This window comes from Lactuca sativa, chromosome 1 (genome assembly GCF_002870075.4).
Source record: "Lactuca sativa cultivar Salinas chromosome 1, Lsat_Salinas_v11, whole genome shotgun sequence".
NCBI classification, from domain to species: Eukaryota; Viridiplantae; Streptophyta; class Magnoliopsida; order Asterales; family Asteraceae; genus Lactuca; species Lactuca sativa.
The window spans coordinates 122,911,686-122,926,808 of record NC_056623.2 but is presented as its reverse complement, the minus strand read 5'-3'; the positions used below and the strand labels follow the sequence as shown (position 1 = coordinate 122,926,808).

Here is a 15,123-nt window from a genome sequence, read left to right as displayed (position 1 = left end):
TGTTACAAGACAATTCCATAGATGTGATGTCTCTCACTTAAAGTACTTTCTTTGAACATCCTTTTGCATAAAAGTTTCTAATCTAGTCATAGATTTTCAATATTCAATTCCCAATATGGACACGCTTCCATATTTTCCATATGACAACTCATTCTTAATAGAATCTTATCTATTCATAATGATGTCGATATGGTCCATCCAATATGGAAACATTTCCATAATTTCCATATGACAATTCATCCTTAATAGAATCTTTTCTATTCATAATAATGTCGATATGGTCCATCCAATACCATGCTTCCAACTACTCACAAGCGACCAATCCTCGTCGAACTTTGGATTGTCCTTTGATAGTTGTTTAATTATTTTAGCCAAAACCAATTCTTGTCCTTTTTCCTTCTAAATGCGCTAGACATTTGGAAAATTTTAGAATGGTCAAACATTAAAGCATTTGCAATCGATCCTATACCCGAAGCGGATGGGACACGACGCATAATGTTTTATTTGCTATGTTCTCAAAATTCGAATTGTGAAGAGGGATGCCGTAATCATAATCGAAATTTTAAGAACACACTATGTACCCTTGACTAAATTTATTAACAATTCTCAACCTAAACCTTTATATTTGAAATGAAGCATAATATTCTCTCCCTTAATTATAGCAAAACAACTCTTCAACTATTGCGACTTTGGAAAGTATGACTCTTGTTTTCTATAATTAATATTGCTAACCTTGCAATACTTTCCTTAATAATCATACAATCATAACATTTATGCTCCCACTATCATGATGATTATTATAAAACATAACACTTATGCTCCCACGAGCTTCGACATGTATTCATAAACATCTTAACTTTCAGAAAAACAATACTTATTGAATTTCTTAAGTCCATGTTTCTAATACTTAATGCTTTGATAATCTTTTATCAAGGCTTCTTGAACTTATACACCTTTGCCTTAGATAGTTCATATGCGTGTCTAAACAATTAAGACTAATTGCCAAACCTCACAATTCAAATTATGGAAAGGGACACCGTAACCATAATCGAATTCGAGAATGCAATTTTATAATCACTATCTTCTTAAAATCATTCTCAGTGAAAGCATTTCCTCACAATCATTTTTATGAAGGAGGAAATCTTATGACACTTAGATTTAAATGGTGTATTTGTTCCTATCCATGTGAATTTGTCAAAACCAAAGTTTACGACGAATTCAAACTCATATGGATCGAACTTTCTTAATCTTGATTTCTTGCCTTATGGTAGCACAGCTGCCCACCACGTCTTCCAAGTAGTTAAGCAGCTCACCTTTTCCTATCAATGTACTTTCCATTGATCAAGGTCCTTGCCTTTTATGCATTCAAATGAGAACTCATAGGACTCACATGCATAATTAACTCGATTGGATTGGCAGTGAAACAAAATAATGTCTTCACGATAGGTTGTAAACCTCAACTCGTGTGCTAGTGATGATTGATAAGATTTATTTGATTTGTTCTTGAAACCTTTCAAGACCATTAAGACTCCCACTGACTCCTTGACATATAAGATTCTTTTGTCAATAACCATTTCTTGATAAACAAATATTCAAGAGTTAGTGTAGCTTTTATCAAAACACTTCATAAATTAGTCCTAGTTGGTCTTTGTCTTATCCAAGACATCACAACTAACCACATTTAATGAATGCTATAAACCTTCTTAATACTTTTTCACTCAATGTCACAATCTTAACTTTAAGACTTGTTTTGGAACGAAGTATGATTGACTTTTTGATTTAACCATTTCTTCAATTCTTGATTCCTCTTCTTAAACATACAATTATTGTAACAACTCAAATTTTTCAAACAAATTTTTCATTTTTAAAACATAATATTTTCCATTAAAAACAAGGCATAAATAGTTTAATTATTCGGTCAATACAATTATTCAAACTCCCAAGATCCTAAGACAATCTTCAGTGTGTATCGATCATGCCGGCGCCTTCCCACGGTCCTCGCTAGTACCTGAAATACATACATACACAACAGCTGTAAGCATAAATGCTTAGTGAGTTCCCCAATATACACTTACACACATACACCTTTCCAGGCCCTGACCTTTCTGGTCCTCAATACAACGCCTTCCGGCCCATAACATAATCGCCTTCCGGCCCATAACATATTGCCTTCCGGCCCACACATCATACATAGCACATATAACAATTAACTTACCACATACAGCATACATATCACATAACATATTCGACCTTCCGGTCACACAATCAAACCCTTCCGGGTACAGTATAGTGAGAAGACTCACCTCGTATATGCTGAAAGCTAGCAACCCCTGAAATGACTCGTGCACAATCGACGAGCTACAACCTCCCTATAACATTACGTAACTCATTAATACTTATCTCTTCTAAGTGTGACTATCCCTAAGAAGTCAGACTTAGGTCAACTCTGGTCAACGGTCAACGGTCAGCTCAACCGGACTCGGCGAGTCCCATGGCGACTCGGCGAGTCTAGACGTCTTCCAACTTTCTGAGATTCCTTATCTACTCGTCGAGTACCCTCCTCGACCCGACGAGTTACCCTGGAAGAATCGCGGGGCCACCCCGACTCCACTCGCCGAGTCTGAAGAACAACTCGGCGAGTCCCAGTAAATCTTCAAGCTACTCGCCGAGTCTGAAGAACAACTCGGCGAGTCCATGCCATGCAGACGAGTAACTGCTTCCTGAATTACGTATGGCCCCAAGGTATGCAACCATGGGACCCTCTGGACGTCTAAACATCTCATTACTGGGGTAAAAGCGTTTGGGTAATAACATAATAACCCATCTAATCACTAAATGGGTTTCATAAACCCTAAACTCACATACACATCAAAATAACAGATTTGGTCCGAGTATTACCTGAAAACGCACTCTCTGTGTCCCCCAAATCTCAGGACTCAATCCTCCTTGATATTCCTTTAGCCAAATCCCTCTTCTTCTTGCCTAACCAATTCTTCCAAGTTCCAAAGCTTTCTCTCCTGCTCTAGGCGTCCACGGCGATTAGGGTTCCTCTCAATTGACCAAAAGACTGAAAATGACGGCCTAAGAGGCGTTAAATACGATCCAAACTGAACGGTTAGGGTTTCTGCTGAACAGCGTCGACTCGCCGAGTCCATATCTGGACTCGTCGAGTCCAGTCGCGGACCCACGACCAAGTCCGCGATCCTACTCGGCGAGTCTAGGCTCCAACTCGCCGAGTCCCCTCTTAAATCACCCCACAAACATAATTTTAATAATACCTGAGATTCCGGGCTGTTACAACTCTCCCCCACTTGGATTAGACTTCGCCCTCGAAGTCTCACTCTGCAAATAGCTCCGGATGCTGCTCCCGCATTTCGCGCTCCGGTTCCCAAGTCATTTCTGATCCCTTACGGTGTTGCCATTGAACCAACACCAGAGGTACTTCCTTGTTCCTCAGAACCTTGATCTTCCGATCCCTGATCGCCACTGGTCTCTCCGCGTAATTCAGGCTCGCATCCACCTGAATATCCTCCAATGGAACCACTGCCGACTCATCGGCTATGCACTTCCTCAACTGCGATACATGAAAAGTGTCATGGATCTGACCCAACTCCGCTGGCAACTCCAACCGATAGGCTACCCGGCCTACCCTTGCAACCACACGAAATGGCCCAATATACCGGGGCCCCAATTTGCCCCTCTTCCTGAATCGAATCACTCCTTTCCAAGGAGAGACCTTCAGGAGAACGAAGTCGCCGACTTGAAATTCAAGCTCAGATCGGCGCCTGCCTGCGTATGATCTCCGTGCTGCCCATCACTCTCTGTCCCACCTCTCCCCAGCAAATGGGAGTCCGACACCTCCTACCATACAACAGCTCGAAAGGCGGCATACCAATGCTCGAATGATGGCTGTTGTTGTAGGAAAACTCCGCCAATGGTAAATACGCATCCCAACTACCCCCGAAGTCTAACACACACGCTCGGAGCATGTCCTCCAGTGTCTGAATTGTCCGCTCGCTCTGACCGTCTGTCTGGGGATGGTATGCGGTACTAAAATGCAACTTAGTACCCAGCTCCTCATGGAATTTCTTCCAGAACCTGGAAGTGAAACGCACATCGCGGTCTGACACAATCGAGATCGGCACTCCGTGCCGAGATACCACCTCTTTCACGTATATCTCCGCTAACTTTTCCGCTGAAGAACTCTCACTGATGGCAAGGAAGTGTGCACTCTTCGTCAACCTATCCACAATCACCCAAATCGCGTCTACTCCCCTAGCAGTCCTTGGCAATTTGGTGATAAAATCCATAGTGATCTGTTCCCACTTCCACTCGGGGATCTCCAATGGCTGTAACTTGCCATGCGGTCTCTGGTGCTCAGCTTTAACCCTACGGCAGGTCAAGCACCTCTCAACGAGCCATGCCACGTCCCTCTTCATACAGGGCCACCAATATTCCTCCCTTAAATCCAAATACATCTTTGTAGCACCGGGATGGATCGAGAATTTTGATTTATGAGCCTCTTCCATCAACGTAATACGCGTACCACCCACGAATGGTACCCAAATCCGACCCTGAAACGTCATAAGGCCTCGACTATCCTTGACAAACTCTGAGATTAACCCCACAACCCGCTCTTTCTTCTGCATTTCTGGTCGCATAGCCTCAGCCTGTGCCCTACGAATATCATCCAATACAGGAGTCATCACTGTCAGTCTCAAGCACACATCTCGCAATGGAGTGCTCTCCGCCCTGCGGCTCAATGCATCGGCTACCACATTAGCCTTGCCTGGGTGGTACAGGATCTCACAATCATAATCCTTGACCACATCCAACCACCACCTCTGACGCATATTTAGGTTGGGTTGATCCATCAAATACTTCAAACTCTTATGGTCCGTGTATATCGTACATCGAACCCCATACAAGTAGTGACGCCAAATCTTGAGAGCGAACACTACTGCCCCCAGCTCTAAATCATGCGTGGGGTATCTCGCCTCATGAGGCTTCAGCTGCCTCGATGCATAAGCTATCACATGACCCCTCTGCATCAACACTGCACCCAATCCCGAAATTGATGCGTCGCAATATACCACGAAATCTTCCATCCCTTCTGGGAGAGCTAATACCGGGGCTTCGCACAATCTCTGGCGAAGTGTCTCAAAGGAGGTCTGCTGCTCGGGCCCCCATGAGAATGTAACACCCTTCCGGGTCAATCTGGTGAGTGGCACTGCGATCTTGGAGAAATCCTTGATAAATCTCCGATAATACCCTGCCAACCCAAGGAAACTTCTGATCTCAGAGGGTGACTTCGGCACCTCCCAACTCATCACCTGGTGGTAACCTGACCTCAGATCGATCTTGGAAAACCAAGATGCTCCCTGCAACTGATCGAATAAATCATCGATCCTCGGCAACGGGTAACGGTTCTTGACCGTTAGCTTGTTCAACTCCCGGTAATCAATGCACATCCGGTGTGAACCATCCTTCTTTTTGACGAACAGAATAGGTGCTCCCCATGGCGAGCTGCTCGGCCGAATGAATCCCCTCCCCAGCAACTCCTGGAGTTGCGAGGACAACTCTTGCATCTCTGGAGATGCAAGACGATAGGGCACTTTAGCAATAGGTGCTGCCCCCGGAACCAGATCAATACTAAACTCTACTTGCCTCACAGGCGGTACTCCCGGCAACTCCTCGGGAAAGACATCTGAAAATTCGCGCACCACCGGAACTTCCTCAACTGTCTTCGGTTTCTCGGAAACCTCCCGCGTATCCATCACATACGCCACAAAACCTTTACAGCCCTGCCGTAGACACTGCCTCGCCCTAGCGGCCGAACAAAAAGCTGATCCCGAACGGGTACCCTCGCCGTACACCGAAAGAACTCCACCTCTAGGGTCTCGTATAGTCACCAACTGACGCTCACAGTCGATGACAGCGCCGAACCGGCTCAGCCAGTCCATGCCCACGATGACACAGACATCCCCCATCACGATAGGAATCAGATCAATTGGGAATCCAATCCCGAAAATCTCTAGTACACATCCCCGAAGAACCTCCGTAGCACAAATCACCTTCTCGTCTGCTATAGAAACTCTCAAAGGTCGACTCAACGACTCACGACTAATGCCGATATGCTGACTAAAGGCTAAGGACACAAAGGACCTACTCGCACCCGAGTCAAATAACACTAAGGCAGGCACAGAGTTCACAAGGAAAGTACCTACGCATATAATAACATAAGCATAACATCTTGACATTAAAATAAATACATGAATTACAACATACCTGCCACAACATCGGGCGCAGCGCGGACCTCCTCCGCAGTCAGCTGAAAGGCTCTCCCACGAGCCCTCGGGGCCTCGACCTTCACCGGTCGAGTCTCAGTAGTCCTGGCAACAGGTGCAGATCCCTGACGAAGCTGAGGGCACTCGGCCTTCCGATGGCCGGTCTGGTTGCAATGAAAGCAAACCATAAATCCCTTGGGACACTCCCTAGCAATGTGTCCTTCCTTGCCACACTTGTAGCAAGCACCGGCTCGACACGCCCCATCGTGACCCTTACCGCACTTTACGCAAGTGCGGTCCTTCGAACCTCCCGTCCTCGAATCGGCGGACTTGATCCGCTTGGCTGCCGGCTGAGACTGAGCCGGTCGCCGGTCTGCCTGCTGAGACTCGGCCTCCTCCCTGGCCTGAGTCTCTAACTCGATCTCACGCTTCCTGGCATTCGCCTGAAGCTCAGTAAAAGTATGATAAGTGGAGTTTGACACAAACTCCCGGATCTCCCTCCTCAGAACACCTAAGTACCGGCTCATCCGAGCCTGCTCTGTGGCCACTAGCTCGGGGCAAAACATCGCCCTCTCATGGAACTTCCGCGTGATCGCCGCCACCGAATCAGTACCCTGTTTGAGGGTTAAGAACTCCTGAACCAATCGTTCCCGTTCCACCGGGGGAACGTACTCATCCCTGAACATGGAAGTGAATCCCTCCCATGTCACTGCCGCAGTCTCTGCTAAAGTGAAGTTCGCCGTCACGAACTTCCACCAGTCCTTGGCTCCCAGACGGAGCTGGTTCAAAGCGAACCGTACCCTCAGGTGCTCCGGGCATGAACAAGTGTAGAAGCACCCCTCTATATCTGCGATCCACCTCATCGCAGCAATCGGATCCTGCGTCCCGTCGAACTCTGGTGGCTTCATGTTGCTGAACTCTCGGAACAGCAATGAATCACCCCCCTGTGGCCTAGCAGCGGCCACAGCTGCGGTAGCTGCAGCGGTTGCAGCCTCAGTCAATGCGGCGTACCGCTCGTCGAACGTCTCCATCAGGGTGGTCTTGATCGACCCAAACATCTCCGGGATCTCAGCCCGGATCGCCGCCGCCACCTCCTCGTGGATCATCTGACGAATATCCTCGTCACTCACACCGCTCGTACTTGCCCCGTGCCGCGGTCTAACCATGATATCTCTGAAATACAACATAAAACTATCAGAGATTCTATCAAGTGTAATTGCACTCGATAACGCGACCCTACCCCGTCCCCGACATCCAGGGATTCTTACTTGGGTCTCCCACTGACCCGGTGTCCTCGGTAGTACGGGCCCAATACTACCGACCACACCGCATCAGTGTTCATCCCAAGTCCTCCTCCCCAAACTTCGGATAGTGAGTACTCTACTTCTGATATACACTATCTACCCGCATACTAGCAAAGCACCTCATATAAGCAAACTTCCCTAGACTAAGGCATCACAAATCAGGCCACTCTAGTCCTATCATGAGTACCTAGTCTTCTAGCATGCATAACAGTTCATATCATATAATATTGTAAGGTATTTTGGGGATCTTTACCGTTCGGGCGCTGACTGATCGTACACACTGCTTCTTTCTTGCTTACCACAAAACCATTTACAAAAGTTTATGCCTTTATTTGAAAAGTTTCCTCAAATCCCCGGTTTGAGTTCAGTTACCCCCAAAGGTGCACCCGAATCCCTCAAACCAAGGCTCTGATACCAATTGTAACAACTCAAATTTTTCAAACAAATTTTTCATTTTTAAAACATAATATTTTCCATTAAAAACAAGGCATAAATAGTTTAATTATTCGGTCAATACAATTATTCAAACTCCCAAGATCCTAAGACAATCTTCAGTGTGTATCGATCATGCCGGCGCCTTCCCACGGTCCTCGCTAGTACCTGAAATACATACATACACAACAGCTGTAAGCATAAATGCTTAGTGAGTTCCCCAATATACACTTACACACATACGCCTTTCCAGGCCCTGACCTTTCTGGTCCTCAATACAACGCCTTCCGGCCCATAACATAATCGCCTTCCGGCCCATAACATATTGCCTTCTGGCCCACACATCATACATAGCACATATAACAATTAACTTACCACATACAGCATACATATCACATAACATATTCGACCTTCCGGTCACACAATCAAACCCTTCCGGGTACAGTATAGTGAGAAGACTCACCTCGTATATGCTGAAAGCTAGCAACCCCTGAAATGACTCGTGCACAACCGACGAGCTACAACCTCCCTATAACATTACGTAACTCATTAATACTTATCTCTTCTAAGTGTGACTATCCCTAAGAAGTCAGACTTAGGTCAACTCTGGTCAACGGTCAACGGTCAGCTCAACCGGACTCGGCGAGTCCCATGGCGACTCGGCGAGTCTAGACGTCTTCCAACTTTCTGAGATTACTTATCTACTCGTCGAGTACCCTCCTCAACCCGACGAGTTACCCTGGAAGAATCGCGGGGCCACCCCGACTCCACTCGCCGAGTCTGAAGAACAACTCGGCGAGTCCATGCCATGCAGACGAGTAACTGCTTCCTGAATTACGTATGGCCCCAAGGTATGCAACCATGGGACCCTCTGGACGTCTAAACATCTCATTACTGGGGTAAAAGCGTTTGGGTAATAACATAATAACCCATCTAATCACTAAATGGGTTTCATAAACCCTAAACTCACATACACATCAAAATAACAGATTTGGTCCGAGTATTACCTGAAAACGCACTCTCTGTGTCCCCCAAATCTCAGGACTCAATCCTCCTTGATATTCCTTTAGCCAAATCCCTCTTCTTCTTGCCTAACCAATTCTTCCAAGTTCCAAAGCTTTCTCTCCTGCTCTAGGCGTCCACGGCGATTAGGGTTCCTCTCAATTGACCAAAAGACTGAAAATGACGGCCTAAGAGGCGTTAAATACGATCCAAACTGAACGGTTAGGGTTTCTGCTGAACAGCGTCGACTCGCCGAGTCCATATCTGGACTTGTCGAGTCCAGTCGCAGACCCGCGACCAAGTCCGCGATCCTACTCGGCGAGTCTAGGCTCCAACTCGCCGAGTCCCCTCTTAAATCACCCCACAAACATAATTTTAATAATACCTGAGATTCCGGGCTGTTACAATTATACTTAGAGGATCAATTGAAATATGGTTCTTAATCATTAAGACCTATCATAAAGCATAAAAGGTACTCTCCCTTCTTCTTAGAATGGAGAAAATTTTATTTATTTATTTATTTATTTATTTTGCCTACTTGATTCTTGTTATTCGTTCTACTATTGATTTAAACTTTTTCAATCAACTAAGAATTACACTTAATCTTGTAAGTATAATCATATTTACTAAACCTTTAGTAAATCATGACGAATATCATTGTTACTCTTATGGTGGACTTGATCAACACGCAACTTTGTGTGCTCGAACTCCTTCACTTGACACTTTGTCAATGAATTAGTCTAATTTCCAAATACGAAATTTCTCATTCATCGTGCATCCACATTGCATGATTCCAAGTTTCTGTCCAATTGAAACTTGGGCGATGAGAAACTCTCCCTATTTGGTAAATTCTCGACTTTCCATAACATAATAAGAACCAAATCCATTATTGCTAATAATAGAAAAATTTTAACATCAATTTTTCATACACGCCATTGTAAGGATAAATAAATAACATTTAAAATCAAAATTTATTTTATTCCGGAAAAATTTGTCCTTACAATGCAACTCATTGAAAAACTTATGCTAATACATCTTTCTTAGCAATCTAATTCTAACTCTAAGTAGTAGCTCAAGAATCTAATCTTCGAGAAATGCGATCGAAATCCATTCCTTCACGGTTAGATTTTGCTCACTTCTTCCCTTAAGCTTCCTTTCTTTTCTTCGATCTTACAAAACATCAATTGTAATCTTATCACATTATGTATTAAGAATCTAGAATAGAAGCTTAAAAGAGTTAGTTAATGGATTTTACCTATATTAGAGCCATACGTTTTGACTCTCCCATCTCTTAGATCTCTTAGGTAAATAGGGCAGCTTCGTCTCCAATGCCCATTCTCTTGGCAATAAAAGCAAATCGACTTTTTTGGAACAGGACATGGAACTACTTCAGACATCGCCTTTCTCTTGTGATCAAACTTTTTGATCATAGCATGTCTTTCGTTGCCATTGTCTATATCCATAGAGGTCTCGAAGGCAGATTCACCAATCAACTTTGCTTTTCTATTGCGCCAAATCATTGCAGATTCAGCAGCAATAAGCATATAGGTGAGATCTATAAGGGTCACGTCGTAGTTCATCATATAGTACTCTCTTACGAACTCACTATATGAGTTGGGAAGTGACTGAAGAACCCAATCAACAGCCATTTCCTCATAGACAACGGATCCCATCATTCTTAACCTATCAATGTGTGACTTCATCCCTAGGACGTGTGCACACACCGACTTTCCTTCTTTATGTTTACTTGCCAAACGGGTTTGAGTGATCATGAACTTTTTAAGCCTTTGAACTTGTGGGTTAGGGAGAATAATTGGAGGAGGAGGTGGAAGTGAAGCATGATCTCTTGTTCCTCGATCGAATCGTGGAATATCATCTTCATGTGGAATGCTTGTTCCACGGGATTTGGGAAGACCATAGTTGTTGAACTTTGACATCCACAATACGGGAGAAAACGAATTCAAGTTAGTTGATTGATTGAGTCCTTAGCAAATCACCCAAATGAGATACTAAGGCTAGGACCCAACACAATATTCTACAACTCGGGAGAGGGATGTCGTAACCCTAATTGTAGAATATTTGAAGGTAAGTGAATGACGATTCACTAATTTCCACCACGAAAAAAACGAAAAAGAATTTAAGTTTTATATGTATGAAAACTCCTAGATCTTTTGAGATTCATTGAACATTTCAATGGCATGTTTAAATCTCGATATGCCCCTCTTGTTTGTGACTGGGATGCCGAGGATCACAAAGCGGGTATGAATAACCATGCAAACTTACATGGTGCACTCAAATGTTACAGTTACCTATTCGATGTGCCGATAAACCACACACGCTCCACCAAACTATGACAAACATTGAGTCACCCTTTGCTACCTTTTCTTAGAACCATTTAGTGTGCCGGTTAACCACACACGCTCCACTAACGTCTTCGCAAGGGCACAAAGTGTAATTTCATGGAATTGCATCAATTCACTTTTGCCTAAGTAACTAAGATTGGGAATTTTATGAAAACATTTAGTTACTTTTATACTTCATTATACTTATAATGGAAGGTTTCGTCCTATCCTACCCGGTCGGCTAACGACCCTCCACTAGTCAAGAGTGCGGTGGGTAAGAGTGGATACCCATTCAATCGCCATTTTATAGGCAATTTCCTTAAACACCCCTTATAGACCAGCTTCGTGAATGAGGCCTACTAACGGTAAGACTGACTTTTACTCAGACATATATATAATGTTAGACTTTTAATGTTATATATAGTATAGGGTGTATTTTATACTTTTAAAATATTAGGTGGTCAAATTTAACAATTATACCTTTAATTCAATTAAATTGTAAACCAAAACTTTTATGGATTTATTAAACCTCCTTCAATTATACACCTTAATTAATTAATAAAACCATAAGGGTGTGATTTGAGCTTTTTCAAAACTATACTAGTTTTAGAATTTAACATTCCTAATTAAACTTTTAATCAACTTTTAAATTCCAAAACTTGAGGGCAAATTTTGAAACATTTCAACACATTAGGGTTTAGAATTTAAATATACATCAAAATTAAACTATTTAATCAAAATTTAAATTCCAAAACTTGAGGGCATGTTTTGAAACCTTTTTCAAAACATTAGGGTTTTAACTATTTAAATTTCAAAACAACAAAACTTTTGGGTTCAAATTTAAAATATAAAACCTAAAGGGATTAATTTGAAACTATTCCAAACTTTGTCAAGAATATTCTAGATCACATAATCAAATAAGGCAATTAACTATCATTGGTGGTTATCTAATTAGATCTAGTTCAAATTCTTGCAAGATAATGATCAAATAATTTCCATAACTTAACATATATCAAATAAGGTAACAATTATCTAATTAGATGACCAAAATCTTTTATTTTGACAAGGATAATCATAAGGGATTAACAAAATTCGAATTTTATTAAGTTTAAACAATTATGGAAATTATCCTAAGTCATAATAGGTAAAAATCCCGAAAATCCGCCTATCTGATGAGTTGACTCGTCGAGTCAGCCTGGGACTCGACTCGTCGAGTCTACATGGACTCGGCGAGTTCAGCCATGGACTCGGCGAGTCCAGCCTCCAGAATCCAAAAAATCGAATATTCCAGTTATATCAAGCATCAATACAATAGAAACCAATCTAGGCTCTGATACCACTGATGGGTTTTGGTCATAAGACATCCTATGTGCTCATACAAACCCTAATGCTTGGATCTAGGTTTCTCTATTGTACATGCTTTGAATCCAAGACTATAAACCCTAATTCTAGCATATGGAAATCAATATTAACATATAATTAGGTTTAAGATATTACCTTGATTGTTATGTAGCAATAACAATCCTAATCCTCCTTGAATTGACTTTGGAAGGCTTAGAGTCACAAGTGTCACTCCTCTAATGGCTTACAAACACCAAGAGCAAATGGAGAAGATATGAGGAGAGAGGGGAGGTATTGAATTCGTCCCTAGGACTTCTTGGGAAGGCTTGGACGAATTCATAAGCCTTAGGGGGTTTATATAGGTGTAAAGATTAGGGTTTTAGTCCTTATCCTAATCTAGTTGCTTGCCCACCAAGCAACCATAAGATAAGTCTTAGAAACCCTTATCCTAGTCGAATTCTAAGGCATTATCACCTTAAATTCGTTCACCCTATATTTAAGATAATCCTTACATTATTTTGTAACTATCACATAATTACAATTCAGCCCCTCTAGTTTAATTAATTACACTTGATCACAAAATTAATTCTTAATTAATTATTGACCAATATTAATTAAACAAATATGATTTCTCCTTTAATATATTATTCTTATAACATATTAATAAATCATAATAACCTCTCTCTCTTTATTTATTTCTCCAATCAAGTTGCTTAGGTGAAGGCAACCCAAAAGGACCATGCACCATTCGGTCAAGTACATACCAAAATAGTTATGGACTTAGACACTAATCCAACACTATCTTTATATCTAATCTAAACTTTTCTTTCTTCTTTTTCAGATCTCTTCCAACAATGCTGCTTCTGGCTAAAACCCTTCCGACTCATTCTCTCTCATGAACCTTTGTGGGAGAGTCATCTTTAATGGGACTAATTTCGATGATTGGATTAGGAACATATGGATGGTCACTCACTATGAGGACAAGGAATATTTCCTCGACAAGGAGCTGAATGATCTTGATGAGTCTAATGCTACTCCCGAGGAGATTGCTGGATTTAGGGCACATGAGAGAGAAGTTACCAAAGTGGCATGTATCATATTGGCCACAATGACAGTCGAGCTCCAAAAGTCCTATGAGGACTTTTATCCTTTTGAGATGCACCAGGATTTCATGGACAGATGCCATCAGAGTGCTCGTCAAGAGCGATATGAAATAATCTCCTCCATGATAACAACCCGAATGAAGGATGGTGAGCCCGTCATGAGCCACATGCAGAAAATCAAAAGGTTTGTGGACCGTTTGCTGAAGTTGAATGTGAACTTCCCTGAGGAGTTGGCTATTGATATCATACTGCACTCCTTACCTTCTTGTTATTATCAATTCTGAATGACCTATCACATGAACAAGGAGGAGGTCACACTCAACAAACTTTAAGGACTTTTGAAGACTGCTGAAAGTGTTCTTAAAAGTAAATCGGATGTTACCACTCCTACTCCTACCACCGCCCATGTTCTAGCTATCGGGCAAGGTAAAGGGAAGAAGAGGAAGAGCCCTTCGAAGGGTCCCAAGGGAAAGTCGCTTGATGGCTCCTCTTCAAGTAGAACCAAAGGTGGTTCTGTCACTCCTTCTGCCAACCCTAAAGAGGCTGAATGCTTCTATTGCCATGAAAAGGTGCACTAGAAGTGAAACTACCCAAAGTACTTGCAAGATGTTAAGGATGGGAAAGTAAAACCCAACCATGCAGGTATTTAAATTATGTTGTCGAATAACTCACCCTATTCTAATTCTTGGGTCCTTGATACAGGTTGTGGTATTCAAATATGTTCTGATTTGCAGGGACTAAGTAGAAGTGAGAATGTGGAGCATAGGATGATAAACTCAATCATGGGGAATAGGAAAACTTCACTTATCACCAAGATTGGAGTTTATTCTTTGTTGATAAGTAGTGGGTTCACATTAGATTTAAATAAATGTTGTTACTCGTCTGAAATTGAGAGAAATATTATTTCGTTTCACGGTTTGTACAAACAACGATTTACTTTTTCATTTGATAATGAATGTGGTGGTATTAATGCTTTCTGTAATAATGTTATTTATTTTAAAGCATTACCTTGTGATGGTGTATATGAAACTGTGTCGGTTGTATATAACCTAGGAAATAATGTATTATGTATTGATTCTTCCACTAGCTTGGATAAAGCATCACTATGGCATTGTCATCTTGGACATGTTAGCAAGAAACGCATAGGCCAACTCCAAAAAGATGGAGTCTTGGAGTCATTTTACTTGAAGTCGGATGATAGTTGTGAATCTTGTTTACTTCGAAAAATGACAAAGTCACCCTTCACTGGTAGTTGTGATAGGGGTGAAGGTTTGTTGGATCTTGTACACACAGATGTGTGTGGACCCTTCAA

The 15,123-nt window shown here is 42.3% G+C and overlaps 1 long non-coding RNA gene across 3 annotated transcripts; it reads right to left on the bottom strand.

Annotated features, from left to right (window-relative positions):
- Positions 1-2,064: 2,064 nt before the first annotated feature.
- Positions 2,065-9,262, bottom strand: LOC128126081 (uncharacterized). Of its 3 annotated transcripts, none has more exons than XR_008223857.1 (3): positions 9,031-9,262; positions 8,255-8,552; positions 2,065-2,303 (listed from the first exon to the last, which is right to left on the bottom strand). It is a non-coding gene; the product is annotated as an uncharacterized LOC128126081 (long non-coding RNA). The 3 variants fall into 3 exon arrangements; XR_008223852.1 differs by having other exon boundaries at positions 8,261-8,552; positions 9,031-9,261; XR_008223858.1 differs by lacking the exon at positions 2,065-2,303 and adding an exon at positions 8,105-8,191 and having other exon boundaries at positions 8,487-8,552; positions 9,031-9,256.
- Positions 9,263-15,123: the final 5,861 nt, after the last annotated feature.